General features: G+C 42.4%; 1 non-coding gene across 1 annotated transcript; it reads right to left on the bottom strand.

Annotated features, from left to right (window-relative positions):
• Nucleotides 1-267: 267 nt before the first annotated feature.
• Nucleotides 268-340, bottom strand: trnar-ccu (transfer RNA arginine (anticodon CCU)). Its single transcript has one exon. It is a non-coding gene; the product is annotated as a tRNA-Arg (tRNA).
• Between the last annotated feature and the right edge of the window lie 11615 nt (nt 341-11955).

The following is an 11955-nucleotide window of genomic DNA, read 5'->3' as shown; positions in this document are numbered from 1 at the left end:
GTTCCCCCTTATGGTTTCTTCTGTTTGCAAAAAGCCAGTTTAGCTTTTCTCCCCTTAAGTGAACTTTATTCTGATTGGATGCCCCTCACAAATAGTTTTGAAAAGCAAGTGGGTGGGGCTTCTCTGCCCCAGTTAGTCCTACAGAGATACCCTCACACATTATACAGCCTCTAAAGCCAACTGTCTAAAAGGTCTAGCAGAGGATGGCTTCGATCCATAAACTTCTGGGTTATGGGCCAGTTATGCTGCGCCACTCTGCTGAAAAATCACCCCAGGTGGGATTTGAACCCACAATCCCTGGCTTAGGAGGCCAGTGCCTTATCCATTAGGCCACTGGGGCTAGACATGCCCTTTAAACACGCTGTGATTGTTCAGTGTACAGCTGGTATATTGTGAATAGCAGATGAATGGAGAGCTCAGAGAACAGCACAGGAGCTGTGCTCTCAGCTCCACTTTGTTTGAGCGTCATTTCTGTTCCTGTGGAGACTCATGAAACCTCACAAGGACCAGGGAGAAACTAAGATTTTTATAATTAAATATTAAGAAGTTTAACTTGGTACTAGCAAGGTATACTAAAGTGCATGGTGAGTGCACACATGACAGAAAACTAGAAAAAGCTTAATAAGCCCACTTTAAATTTACCATATAAACAACTGAGTGAGACATCACTCCCATCCTGAAACACCTCCCTCTCTTCACCCATGTCTCAAACACCACACATGATCTGCGTAGCTGCACTACCTTGGACAAGACAATTTTATAAAGTTTTTCACAGTTAACCTGACCCACAAAGACTGTCTTTAAAGTGGATTTCCACTCAACCATGTACAGTCCCTCAGTTTAAGTTCACGGGAAGCTAAATCAAACCCTGTGTACTGGTAGAGTGAGCCACATGGAGTTAATGGAGAGAATATGACCTTACATCTGCCGCGTGAGCAAATACATAACAGGTGTGTTCTGTATTATTTACCTGCCAGTCAGTTCTGAACCAAGGATGCACAATACAAGACCGGTTGTGTTGAAAATCAGATTTAAGTTAAGATAACTGGGCCACCTTGTCGCCCTCGGGGCCTCAATCCTGCAGATGTCAGTGTAGGTTCACATCTGCATACAAATGCACAAACTTTTTTTTTCCTCCCCTTTTACATTTCTCACACAACAGCTGTGTGCATTTAAAGATGACCAGGTGCCACAGATTTTTAATTTAGATGGACACAGACACACACCATCAAACAGAAACACGGGCCAGAGTGGGCAGGACGCACAGGTGCTGTGCAAACTTCTGACTGTAGCTGTGCCAAGAGGATGTCCCAAACACAGAGAGAACAAGCGTATGGCCCACACATGCTGAATAGTGTCTTTCACTAAAACAGCTTCTCTGCAGAAGACAAAATATTTCAGAAGGGAATCCATGTGTTTTTACTCACGTGGAAACCATTTTTCTTTGTTGGTAATTTGTACTATTAAAAAAGAAGAGGGGGTGGTGGGGGGTAGTATTGCATCTGAAAAAATGACTGGACACATTTGGAGCAGCTGGGCGGGTTGTGTACTGTGCAAAGGTGAAGTGTTTGAATGAATGGGTCTGAGTAACTGTGCTGTTGCTAGACTGCATTTTTGAAAAGCAGTGATTTTTTAAAGCAGCCATAATTTATTTACTGGGCTCCAAACTGGCCCCAAGCTGTCCTTTGTTGTAATGTTAGCTCGCCTGCTATCCTGGACAAACAGCTGCCTATCTAACATGACAAAGCAATGCTTACTATGAATACGTTTATCATCAAAACTCCCAGGTGGTTATAATTTCGCTTGTAGTTTAAGTACTTTAACAGCTACAAACTAGCCACTGAGGCAGCCCAACTAATCGATAAATAGCTGACATTAGCTCAGTTATACAATCCTGTGCAAAACTAAGCTTACCCCATCATTCATTAGCTTGTAGAACTCCCTTTAACGACAACACTTTGTAGTGTCCCTTTTCTATATGACTTTATCAGTCTCTCAAATTGTTGCGGGGGAATATTGTCCCACTCTTTGTTTAGTCAGTTCATTGCAGTTTGCAGGCATTTATTTATGCACAACTTTCTTAAGGTCCCACCAAGCATTTCAGTCAGGTTGAGGTCTGGACGTTGATTGGACCATTGCAACATCTTGATTTTTTTCTTTTTCAGTCATTCTGTTGTAGATTTGCCGCTGTGCTTGGAATCATTATTCTTCTTCATGAATCAGTTTCAGCCAATCTTTAGCGACTGGACAGATGTCCTCACATTTGACTGTAGAATATTTTTGTATACAGAGGAGTTCATGGTTGACTCAATGACTGCAAGGTGTCCAGGTCCTGCATCTGCAAAAAAAGCTCAAATCAGCACCCCTCCACCACCGTGCTGACAGCTGGTGTGAGGTGTTTGTGCTGATATGCTGAGTTTGATTTTGTGCATGATGATCAAACATCTCAACTTTGGTCTCATCTCTCTGCACATTGTTACAGAAGTGTTGTAGTTTGTTTAGATGCAATTTTGCTAACCAGAGGACTTCTTGCTGCCGTGCTCTTTTTAAATAGAAGAGATGTTTTCCTTGCAACCCTTCCAAACCGTTCATACTCCAGTCCCTTTCTAATTTTAGTGTCATGGACTTGAACATTTAACATACTAAATGAGGCCTGTAGAGTCTGACATGGAGCTCCTCAGTCTTTTAAATTAAGTCTGACCTTGGGTTGAATTTGCTCAGACGTTCAGGATTGCAGTATTGTATTAACACAAACCTGAACACTCCAGACCAGCAAACTGACAAAACCTCTGCTTTTGCAGCACCTCGCTGATGATCAATTAATCAGGTGCATTTGATAAGTCTGGCTACCACTTACCCTCTGAACTCCTATGAAAATAGTAAAGATGTATTTACAGTCATGACTGTAGCTGGTAAAATATTTAACTGCTAGTTGGTTAGTTTGTCAAATTACTTAACCAACCCATTCTGAAAGAAAGCCAGCAACAGTAAAAACATTTAAAAGTAAATGCCTATAACTGCTTTCTACTGCAGTAGCTAAAAGTCATGTAAAAAATGAGAGTTAGCTAGTGATGTGCGGATCGATACTGAAATATCGATTCCGCCGATACCAGTCATTTATGTTCTAGAATCGATTCTCATATTAAAATATCGATATTTTAGTAATTTAGGGTAAATTTGTAGTTTATCATTAACAGGAACTTGTCTACATTGGAAGGAACTACTTCCTCTTCCGCCTTTCATATTCATATGCGAAATATGGCTGTATAAATGTGTCGCAGCCCCTTGGCGTGCGCACTCACAACAATGGCTGAGCGTAAATGGAGTCATGTGTGGACGTATTTTACCTCCACAAACAGCTGAGACGTGGTTTGTGATACATGTGGCAAGAAAGTGAGGTGTTGTGGCAACACCACTAACCTCGTCAAACACCTCAGAGTAAATCATATCACAGAATATGACGTCTCTCGCGGAGTCCTTTAGTGCTGCAGGCAGGCAGCGTGTTCAAATAGTGCATAACTTCAGTTTTTTTATTTCTATATGATGAATTCTGCATTATTAAGTGATAAGAACAAGTAGTCTGATATCCTGTAATCATTATGATGCTATAATTTGAGATAAAATAAATCAAATAAGTTTTTGTACAAAGTATTGGTATCGGATCAGTATCGTCGATACCACCCTGAATTTTACTTGGTATCGGATCGGAAAGGAAATCAGTGGTATCGCACATCACTAGAGTTAGTTACATTTTGTTGTTAGCCTTGTAACTTCTTAGCTCAGATAAAAAAGTCAAAGATTTTAAAAAAAATCTATGCCCTATGTTTTATAGTACATGTAGGCATACAATTACTTTACCTTACTTGTTATCATGATTACAGCTAATAAAACTTTCATAGCTAATCTATCTCCACTTGAAAGGCAACTAACAGTCATGATAGTTACCACCACTGATTAAATGCAAGCAAGAAAAGATTTGTAAAAAATATCCACATATTTACTTCCATGAGACATCAACAACTCGGCAACTTGTGAACCAAAATCTTCTTCGACTTTCTGAGTGTTTCTCCAGCTAGGGTGGGCATACGTGTGACTTCTGTGTAGGACAGAATCGGGTATGTGTCATCACCGTTTTCGGACGATGCTAGCTCACATACTGTGACAGGATGCCGGCTGTCTTTAGTAACAGGTCTCTCGATGCTGAACCTTTTGTTAAATTGGGCAAGAAATGTTAAGATGTTTTGCAAAGACTCCCTATTTCCCTCAGAATCATATATCACAGTCTAGCAGGACAAATATAGACGAATTTGCGCTCATCAGTTAACAGGTAAGTTGACCGATGGGACAAACTTGCACTAAGAAATTATCACACCTTGTATTAGCGCTGCAGAGGTGTGAAGGAACAGACTGCTGTCCACAGTGCTGCTGGTAAGGCTCAAGGCGGCATTAAAGGCATCATGAGATATCTAATGCTTCATCACCAGTGTTGTGACATCTCTGTGATGTTTCAGACATATAAATATACACCGCTCGCTATTTTGGTGCTCGCTCATCTGGCTGAGTGAGAAAGGAAGGTAAAAAAACAAGACGGAAGGAGGGTACGGTGGTGCAGCAAGTGAAGGGCTGCAGGAGGAAGAGGAGTCGAGCCAAGCCGAGCTGTTTTGGTATCCCAAGCTCAGGACGCCAGCCAGGAAAGCCGGCCAAGGTGTGCTGTTGTCGTGTACCGGCACAGTGATCATGAGTGGGGGAGGTGGTGGCATGCTGGAGTGAACATCACACCGCTTCATCGCCGTGGCAGCAGCCTACCACATGGGCTCATGCCAAGACACTTGGCCAGCAATCCCACAATCCTTTGGTGCATGTCACTGATGAAGGAAAAGGCCTCCAGTCTATAGCTAGAGCTTTTGGATTTGGATCAATTCAGGGTGGAATATTACACCTTTAGGCTTTGAAATAGCCAATGGTGCACGATTTGTTTTGATAAAACTTCAAATAAATCTGATTTATCATCTTAGATTTGTGCTCAGCTCTACTTAGATCACATATTGAATATTTTCTGAGACTATGTCTCACTGCCAGCGTTCAGTTGCTCTTTCTGAATTAATTTAATCATAAGTATCCCAACTATAAGTACACGAAATTTTTTACAAGGTTGAATTATTCTTAAATCAGGTTAAAGCTGCAGTTTTTGAGAAAATAAAATTCTTTATGCTTAATGTTTATCTACCTGTCTCTCTCTCTCTCTCAATCTCCCTTTCAAAGTGTACCTCTCTACATCTCAGGTGGAGTTATGGGCTGTCTTTCCTTGCTGGCCTGCCTGAGGGCGGACTGCTCCACGTTAACTCATCGTGCTCAGGATATTTAAAGGCTGCATTTTGCTTCTATTCTCTGCTGGATGTCATCATCAGCATAGTGGTAATCACGGCATCCTTGAAACCTGCTAGGTCTTTTGCTTGTCATCCCGTGACTTTGTTTCTCCATTTGTTCCCCAACTGCAAGTCCAACACTTCTTTGTGAAACCAGTTCTCCAGGATCCCAGTTCCCTGGAGGAGTTTTACAGACACTACCATCCTGAGGTTCTCACCTGATTGCTGTGCTTACAAAGGAAAGCACCTGAAATCCACTGCTGCAGTCCTAGCTATTTAATAACTAGACCTGCCTCTCAATAACCCACCCGGTTCTTTGTCCAAGAAACAAACCAGGTCTAAGAATGAAGTCATACTGACCTCAGTTACTCAGTTATATATCTCTCTTCTAGCAGAGCTCCTGGGCAAGTTCATGTTGTGCGACTGCTTCCCCTGCGACACTTACCATTTCTCAGGCAATGAACTCTCTGAGTTTATTTTGTCACAGCTGTTTCATCACTCATTTACAAAGGTCCTTTGGATGTGGTGCTTATCTGTGGTTATCTTGTTAGAGAGACTATTATGTCACTTCCAACTTTTCATTTGGTGATTTGAAGGGTTCCAGTTGCAAAGGGGAATATTTAGCCCTAAACCACAATTTCTTCCAAAACTTAACCAAAGGTACAAATGGGAGCAAATAACAGTCTAATGGCTAACAAACCTGTGAGGTCTCCCACTACCAATGCCTAACACAGGTTTTATAGCTCTTGAAAACTGTGAAAACTGGACCATTGTCCCTTGCAGACATTTTTGCTGTATGTGCATTTAAGTTTAAGGTTTTTTTGGTATAACACGCTCTTTGACTGACTTCACTTAGCGGCATTCACCAAACTTTTAGCAGCCAGTCAGAAAATACACAACCAGAAGTTGCCAGGAGATCACGGGTCAGTGTGACTGACACATTAACAGATAGATCAATTCAAGAGAGATTTCAGGTATTCCTTGCATGTTAGGTTACTCCTCAAGATCAAAGAACTGCCTTAAAAAATAACTTGTTGACTCTCATTTGATCTGTCACTCAAACCTTCCAAAAAGTTCAATTTTTGTCTCATCAGTCCACTGAATATTTTCTTGGGGATCATCAAGTCACCAGTGGTTTTCTCCTTTGACTCTCCCATGGATGCCATTTTTGCCCAGTCTCTGTCTTATTGTTGAATTTTAATTGAGGCACGTGAGGTCTGCAGTTCTTTAGAAGTTGTTCTGGGTTCTTTTGTGACCTGGATGAGTCGTCGCTGGAGCACTTTCGGTAGGCTGGTCGCTCCTGGGAAGGTTCACCACTACTCCAGGTTTTCTGCATTTGTATATAATGGCTCTCACTGTGGTTCAGTGGAGTCTCAAAGCCTTGAAACTGGTTCTGTAACCCTTTCCAGACTCATAGATGTTAATGACTTTGGCATTTATCAACCTTGGAGGTTTGTAGTTGTTCACCTAAACAACTTGTCAACTGGTCACGAAATACACAACGAGAGGTTACCAAGTGCATGCAGGTTGCTTCACGAGATCAACAAATTGTCTTAAAGACAAAAAAAGGCTAAAATAATAACATGAGGGATTAATCGTTAGTATACGCAATTTACAAATGAGAGTCAACATGTCGTTCTGAGCTCTCACCTCATGCGGAGGAGGTGCAGAGAGGCTAGAAAAACAGCAAGAAGGAGGTGTGTGCAAGACCGACAGAATGTGTCGGTTCCTCTATCTTCTTCCTGCGTCGTCGGTTTTGACGTGGTGAGGAGTGTGAATCGCACACATTCGAGCTAACGTGCGCACAGTCGGACGCGCACGCTCGGAGACAGCGGTCAGGGTGTGAAGCATGAATCACACGTGAAAGCACAAGGACATACATGCAAACCCACACATAGAATCACACATGTAAACATTTATATGTGCCAATGCAGCAGGTTACCTAAAACTTACAATGAAGGAAACTAACTAGAACTATGATAACAGACAAAAACAACAGTCTGGAGAAGAAGATAAAAAACAGTCACTTCCTGTTGTTGCTTTAACAAAGCTTACGCAGATTTAATTTCGTTGTTTTTCAAAACTTCTTTCTTCCAAAATAAAAAAACAAAAAAAATTCCACTGAGATTTTTCATTTCTTCCGAATTCCAGTGATGTACAATATTTCTGACACTGCTGTTGGTACCAAACGGCCCGTAATCGACTTTTAAAAGATCGAGTGTGGGGACGAAAAGCACGAAGGCAGCAACAGGAGCAAAATGAGGAAAGGAAGGAAAAAATGTAGTTTATGAAGTTAAGGAAATATAATTGCAAGGTGCTGAGGGAAGCAGCAAAGAGGAAGTGCAGCAGTATGGAGTACTAGTCCCTGACACACACACTCACCACCTGGGGAGTGTGGATACGGTGCTCTTCTCTTTGGCCAGAGGCTGGTAAATAATGGATGTGTTGGTGGAAGCGCAGGCAGTTTGAAATGTAAATGTGACGGATGGAGAGTAGTGTGTGTATGTGCATGGACAGCTTATGGGTTTCTGTGTGTGTGTGTGATGCTGTCACTTGAGGCTGGGACTGGTTATGTGTCTCGCATGGTGATGGACCGTCCTCCCTGAATAGAAGAAGAAGGAGTGGAGGAGCAGGGCAAAGATGTGCAAGTGTTCACGAGAGGAAAGAGGAGAGAGGATGTGAGGAAAGAAGGGAAGGCTCTCAGGTTACCTCCAAGTAAAAGGAGTAATGGTAAATGGCCTGTAGTTGCCTAGCGCTTTACTTAGTCCCTAAGGACCCCAAAGCGCTTTACAATACATCCACCCATTCACACACTGGTGATGGCAAGCTACATTGTAGCCACAGCTGACAGAGGCAAGGCTGCCGGACACTGGCGCCACCGGGCCCTCTGACCACCACCAGTAGGCAACGGGTGAAGTGTCTTGTCCAAGAACACAACGACCACGACTGTCCGAGCCGGGCCTCAAACCGGCAACCTTCTGATTACAAGATGAACTGCCAACTCTTGAGCCACAATGCCCCCCTAATGCCAGTTAGTACAGCTCAGTAGGTACTGTCTGGTTTTTCTGGACAGGTGTATGTTTGATAAATGTGTTGCAAGTGAAATAATCACTGGTTTAAAACCTGAACTTGGAATTAGCAGCTCAGTCAGACTGGACCAGCCGACAGGGCAACTTGGGGGCGCAGGAGCTAAGCTACTGGACAGGCCCCCAATTAAACACCTTAATAGACTAAAGTACACAAAAGGCAAGAGTTCCATTATATTTAGGTCCTGATTTTATTTTGTTGACCAAAGCTTATGCTGTATGTATTCTCTTTATGAAGTGATTCTTAACTCTGTAAATATTTATTAAGTTGTTTTACACTCCACTGATTAAAATAGGGACCTTTCCTGGGCACTGACGTCCCACATCTTTGCCTGTGGAAGAGTCTTCGATGTACTCTTGGAGTAATTTTGGTTCTCACTTCTTTCTCAGTTTCTTTCTTTAAATAGCGGCATGAAGTGTTGCTTTCTGAGATCTTTTACCCTACTTCACTCATTGCGATTTATTGATTCAGCAGGACCTGGGTGTGGTTAGGGAAACTGAACTTTCCAAAAATGATAGTTAATCGCAGTTAATTTGTGATTCACAAGAGGGGCAATCACTTTTTCACAGAGGGCCAGGTAATTTTTGTTATGTTTAACTAATGTTAAATTAGTGTGATTACCTGAAAGATGTACGTGAGACAAATATTCAAAAAACAATAACTAAGAAATCAGAGCTACAAATGCTTTTTCACAGCACTGCATCTTAAACTTAACAGACCACAGTATGAAGTCAGCAAGTATTCATTACATGATCTCAAATGCCTGAAATAGATATGAGCAATTTTTCAACATCATCTTGACATTAGTGCCGTGTTCTTGCACCACTTTGCTATCTGTGAGACATGTTAACAAGTCAGCTTTCCGGAGTAAAGAAACCCGTCTGTGCCACATGCAGATGTTCGCTTCTGCTGGTCTCTCTGGTGTCGCTGAACTACTGTGGCACCACATATTGCACCCTGAGAGTTATTAGTCCCCGAAGAACAGTTCATCTCCCAACGAGAGTGGCTCGTGTAGAAAAAAAGCTCCATCTTTGGTCTAATGCAATGGTGGAGGTCAGTGCTAGCATATGGCTCAGAGCGGGCGGGCGAGGGTAAGAGTGCGGTGAGGAGTGTGAGCTGCCAGCTGGCCTAAACATTATGGCACGAATGAAGGAGAGACGAGTGACGTGCGGAAGGTAAAAGTAAAGTAAGAAGAGTGGAAAACAGAAGGGAATAGAGGAGAGGAAGTAAGTGAGGTAGGAAGAAACTGAAGGAGGGGACGGAGGGATGACAAAAGGAGGAAGTGATGGATGGAGAGAGGTGGGAAGGTGAAAAACACAGAGGGAAACAAACGTGGAGAAACTGGCATCTGTTGCCCTCCCAACCCCCGCCATCTCCACTGTCACCACCAGCTCCCATTGGTGCATTGTGCATATATGTGTGTGTGTGTGTGTGTGTGTAGATAAGACAGAGAAAAGGGCCCAGATGGTCTGAGGGGAGAGTGACAAGTGGCTGTCACGAGATTCAGACAGCCTGGCCCTGTGCTGCCCTGCTGGCACACACGCCTCCATCTATTTGTAAGACCTCCACCTCCTGCGGGGCACCTGATCGCCCCGTGCTACATCTGTTTGCGGCCGTATCTTTGGGAGCCCTGCAGGACACAAGAACAGATATTTCAGCTGCGGTCACAGCATTAAACAAGTGTTAATGTTGATTTTCTCCCTTTTTTTTCTTCTTTTTACTTAATTCATCACAAACTTACCAAAGCTGGGACAAAAATCCACAGAGGTTCACAAGTGTTTTGACATTTGAGTGATTATGTGCTATGATTTAACTCATCTGTGATGTATGTGCGGTCCAAGCCAGATTAAAAGAGGAAAAGGGGGAAGCTGTCCTGCCTTACAGACTGTCACACTTTGTTTTCTGATTGTTGGGGACGCTATCTTTCAAACTTTTCTTTTTCAAAACTCAACAAACTAACCGCAAAACTTCACACCAAACCTGTAACACATTATGCAGCTCTTTTGAAAGCTAACAGTGCATGCAATCTCCTTTTAAAGTTTAAAAAAAAAGAGAAAAGACAATGGCTTTGCTTCAGTAAAGTACATTCGAGTGAGCACACAAAGCGCCAGCTATGCACTGGTGGTGTAAATGGAAAACACTTGTGCCGTTTCGCTTTTTTGTGTGCAGGGCACAGCAGTTTGTAAATAAAAAAAATAAGAACATTGGCATGCATGACAGACTGTCAATACAAACAAGCTGAAAAAAATTTTTTTTAACACTTCACAGACAAAAGCGCAGAAGAAGAAAAGTCAAACATTTGTGCAAGAGAAAAAGAATGACTTGTGCAAAGTTCATTATCCGTGAACTTGGAGATATTTACCAGTTTTCCCTTTCACACATATAGCACACAGCTGGAAAAAGCAATAGGTGTACTCCGGGGACCTTTATGTGATGTTAAAGATGGTTGGTGTCCAATCAGACTGTGTTTGATGGTTGTGTTCTCGTGTGTATGTGTGTTCAGTCAGGTATGTTGTATTTTTTATATTTATATAAAAAGGTGTTTATAAAAATTCCAAAACTAGGTCTAAAACAGAGAACGCCCATTCATGCATTGGCCACAACTTTTACCGGACTGAATTTACAGTTACCGGACACTTTATTAGGTACAACTTCCTGGTATCAGGATAGCCCACCATTTGCTTTCAGAGCTGTTTTCTGTCTGTGTTGAGGCTTGGTACTGGCACTGGCCTCTTAAGCCAGGGATGGTGGGTTTGAATCCCACCTGGGCTGACTTTCAGCAGAGTGGCGCAGCATAAGTGTGTCGATGGATCAAAACCATCATCTGCTAGGACTTTTAGATAGTTATTGAACCCTGCTTCCAATCTTCATAGTGACCTCGTGGCTGTGGAGGCCATTTGAGTACAGAGAACTTATTGTCATGTTCAAGAAACCAGTTTGAGATGATCTGAGCTTTGGTGTGTTATCCTGCTGGAGACATTTATCAGAAGATGGTACACTGTGGTCAGCGATAATGCTCAGTTGGTACTAAAGAAGACCAGGCAACATTTTGTAAATCTTCTTTTGTCTAACTTTGGTGAGCCTGTGTGAATTGTAGGTCCACTTTCCTGCTCTTATCTGACAAAAGGGGTACCTGGTGTGGTCTTCTGAATTAAAGTCTGACATGCTGTGCTTTCAGAGATGCTCTTCTGCTTCTTCTTCTCATACTTTGGTTGTAACAAGTGATTATTTGAATTACTGCTGCAGTCTGGCTATTCTCCTCTGACCTCTGACATCTACAGACCAAATAATCAGACCAACAACCATGCCACATTTAAAATCCCTTAATACAACTTTCTTCCCCATACTGATGCACAGATTGAACTTCGGCAGGCTGTCTTCACCATGTCTACATTCCTAAATATACTGAGTTGCTGCCATGTGATTGGCTGATTGCATATTTGCATCAGAGGCGGAGCTTAGCCCTAAAGGGTAGTATGTGTGTGGGATTTTTTTTTTTTTT

Source organism: Pundamilia nyererei, unplaced genomic scaffold (genome assembly GCF_000239375.1).
Source record: "Pundamilia nyererei isolate P.nyererei 1_Seehausen unplaced genomic scaffold, PunNye1.0 scaffold00118, whole genome shotgun sequence".
Classification (NCBI taxonomy): domain Eukaryota; kingdom Metazoa; phylum Chordata; class Actinopteri; order Cichliformes; family Cichlidae; genus Pundamilia; species Pundamilia nyererei.
Note: the sequence above shows the minus strand (reverse complement) of the source record. Positions and strands in the feature narration are given on the sequence as shown.